This window comes from Meleagris gallopavo, chromosome 6 (assembly GCF_000146605.3).
Source record: "Meleagris gallopavo isolate NT-WF06-2002-E0010 breed Aviagen turkey brand Nicholas breeding stock chromosome 6, Turkey_5.1, whole genome shotgun sequence".
NCBI lineage: Eukaryota > Metazoa > Chordata > Aves > Galliformes > Phasianidae > Meleagris > Meleagris gallopavo.
In genome coordinates, this window is record NC_015016.2 from 35325192 (window position 1) to 35328767 (window position 3576).

General features: G+C 36.8%; 1 long non-coding RNA gene across 1 annotated transcript in view; it reads right to left on the bottom strand.

Annotated features, from left to right (window-relative positions):
• The window catches only part of LOC109368258, a 5227-nt gene extending 1879 nt beyond the window's left edge, over positions 1–3348 (bottom strand). The window contains exons 1-2 of the long non-coding RNA XR_002116114.1: positions 3285–3348; positions 1490–1541 (exon numbers count right to left, since the gene is read on the bottom strand). This is a non-coding gene — a long non-coding RNA (uncharacterized LOC109368258). The remainder of the gene's footprint in view (positions 1–1489; positions 1542–3284) is intronic.
• Positions 3349–3576: the final 228 nt, after the last annotated feature.

A 3576-nucleotide genomic window follows, 5' to 3' on the forward strand; every position in this document is an offset into this window, starting at 1 on the left:
AAAAAAAAACAAAAAAAAACAAATAACCTTGCAAAGCATCTACTAAGCAATGCAGAAATATGCTAATTTGTCTTATTGTGCACTCACAGGACAATGGGAAGCTCTGACCATTCACCAACTGCTAGGTCCTGCACTTTGGCCACAATGACCCCAGGCAACAATACAGGCTTGGGACAGAGCAGCTGGAAGACAGTGGAAAAAATGGACTTTGAGGGGTTTGGTTGACACTCAGCTAACCATGAGCAGGCAATGTGCTCAGGTGGCCAAGAAGGCCAACGGCATTCTGGCTTTTATCAGAAATAGTGCAGCCAAAAGGACCATGGAAGTGATCATTCTCCTGTACTCAGCACCTCAAGTACTGTATTTAGTTTTGGGCCCCGCTCTACAAGAAAGGCATCAAGGCCTTATCCAGAGGATATCCAGCATATCCAGAGGAAGGCATCGAAGCTGATGAAGGGTCTGGGGCACAAGTCTTACGAGGAGTGCCTGAGGGAGCTGGGAATGTTTAGTCTGGAGAAGAGAAGGCTCAGGGGACACCTTGTAGCTCTCAACAACTACCTGAAAGGAGGCTGTTGCAAGGTGGGGGCCAGTCTCTTGTCCCACATAACTAGTGATAGGACTAGAGGGAATAGCCTCAAGTTGCCTCAAGGGGTGGCTCAGGTTGGATATTAGGAAAAATTTTCCAAAACTATGGTCAGACACTGGAACAGGCTACTCAAGGGAGCGGTGGAGTCATCATTTCCGGAGGCGTTCAAAGCAATGTTTAGATGTTCTACAAAGGGACATGGTTTAGAGGGGAAACACTGGTGGTAAATGGACAGTTGAACTAGATGACCTTGCACATCTTTTTCAACCTTGGTGATTCAAGGATCTAAGAATCTGATCTACAGTTTCTACTAGGAACATGAAGACGTTCTTCAAGTTTCCTCAGCAAATCCAAGCTACATTCCAAATCCTCACACTCCCAGATTGGAAATGAACTTCCTGTGGATAAATGCCTGTGAAAAAATCTAGAGGAGAGTAGGTGCTTGGGAGATAAAGAGATTTAATGTAACCTCTGTCAAAGCTGAAAATTTAAAGGACAGGATTTTTTCATTTTTCAATCAGTAAATTTAAAGGGACAAAAGTTTATACATTACTTCAGCAATTACAAGTCCTCCATGTGTGTGCTCTTGTGCATATATATACTTTTTATAAATCAGCAAGTGTCTATTCTTAATATAGTATTATTATAGATTAATAAAAATGTTAGATGTCTTTTTTTTAAAGGAAATTTTGCTAGTTCTTTGTATTTACTGCTTCAGATCTCTTTCTGAACTGAGAGTAAATAGCACCTACTTCTCACAAGAACACCACATCATCAATAAAGATTTCATATGCAATTTGATAAGTCTCTCCTCTTTTCCTCCTTGCTCTGTCATTTCAATTGTTTGTGATGCGTAGGAAATATAAACCTAGACATGGTGAGGAACTTCTATGACAAACTCACCAAATTTTATTTACCATCTTCTTGTCCAATTCTTCCTTCTAATGCAGGAAGACTGAAGAACAAAGAAGTATTCAAATTTACAAACAATAAACATCTGTCTCACTCTAAAGGCCAAATATAAAAAGTCACACGCCTGAAGATTCTGTTCTTCAAATAAGCCCATGCCATGCAGAGGCAACAGCACATACTGAGTCTATTTATTGCATGACTAATCCTTCTGCTCATGCTTTGCTTGAATGATGAACATTAAAGAACTACTTCATAAAACAGATCTTCAAAGTAAAAATCTGATGGTGCAGGTTTGTTGTTTGTTGTTGTTTTGTGTTTTTTTTTTAACCTTTCCTTGATCTTGAGCAGTGTTATCAGAAATGGTATCCAGACCTGAGACTCTTGCCATTCTCTCCTATAAGAGTCACCACTGCATACACTTCATCTGTCCCTGTCTCACAGTACTCTCTTTCAAACTGCAGCCAAGGGCAATATTCTCATAAATACCTTTGATACAGCAAATCCCTAAGGATTCTACCAGCGGGATTCATGTAAAAATAAACACAATCACATTCTTATGCATCTGATCTCATAATACAAAGGCATTTCAAAAATCAGATCAAGTCCCAAAGCATTTACTCAGGACAGACTCTTCCTGAGTTTGACAGTAACAACTTCGGACACCTAACAATTGCCATATAAATAAAAGAGCCATGACTTTCTTTTTTTCTAGTTGTAAAAAAGCAAAGGATTTTAGTATCTAATATACATATGGGAATCTTAGGTTTGATGCATTAACAACTGTTGAAAAATTAAAAAAAAAAATCTTTTTCTTGATCTTCACAAAGAAGCTATAAACTTCTGAGCAATTCTGTAAACATCTTGAAAAGGGGACTGCAAACATTTTCAGTATACATAGGCTAATTAGAAAAGGAGCTGAAAAAGAGCTTCTGAGGGAATTACTTTTTTGCAATTCAATTTGTTACAAAATAATGTCCCATAACTAGCATCACCAATAAAGAAAAAAGGAGAAAAAAATGGTTTCAACTACAGGCAATATTTCTCTTATTCCTTCATAAAATCGTTTTGGTACAAAGTGAAATCATCAATATTGCTACACATATATATGGAAGAACACAGTTGGAATATAAAGACTTTAAGCACTTTCACTTGCAGCATGAGATGCATGCAAGTTCAGGGGAAACTGTTTGATATTCTCTCTTCATTCCACAGTAACTATTTGAATATTTGGGTTTAAAAAAGTAAGATGCATTAAAAAGGCATATCTCAGATCAATTCATGGTTTTGGAAGACAAAATATACACCAAAAGCTTGGCCAATTTTTGCTAATGTCAAAGAAAGACTCTCTTAAGTAAGCCTTATAGTTACCGTATTGTATACTCAGCAATATTGTTAAAATATAGGCATTTAAGTGGTAAAGTCCCAGGATAAAGATAGCAATAGCATAACAGCTCCACATGACAGTATTCAAAAAAGCAGAAGGAGAGAAAGGCTTCCAATGAAGCATTAACTTCTACAAAATGAAATCAATTTTTTTTTCCTCCTCCATATAACACCTATCCTACATTTTAATTTTTTATGCTAGCAATATTAAAATTATGATGGAGAAGTGGAGTTCCTTGACATTTAATTCTATATATTAAGAGCTTGCTTTATTTTTTTATTTAAGTTTTGCAGTATGGGAGCACTATATTTAAACTCTGGATTAAAAATAAAGCAGAAAACCAAAATATCACGTGGATTCAAAAGGTTGAGAAATGCCACAGTTTAATTTCAAAATCCTTACCTGCTCAAAAATCAAGCAGCTCTCAGACAGACATCTCACTGTAGTTTCTTAGTCATTTTCCTATGGTTTCTTTAGGAAGAAAAATGTGGAAGTGGTATAGAAGTATTTCACTTTCACTTTACTGGTTTGCAGCAAAAGAAAATTCTATGTTTTGCTGCATAATTTACATCAACCTGACATTTCCTGGCAGACGGAGCCCAACATGCATGTACAAACTATGTGCCCCAGTCATTCAAGTGAATACAAAATATGAATTCTATGAAAATCTATGGTAATGTCCTTAACAGCTCCA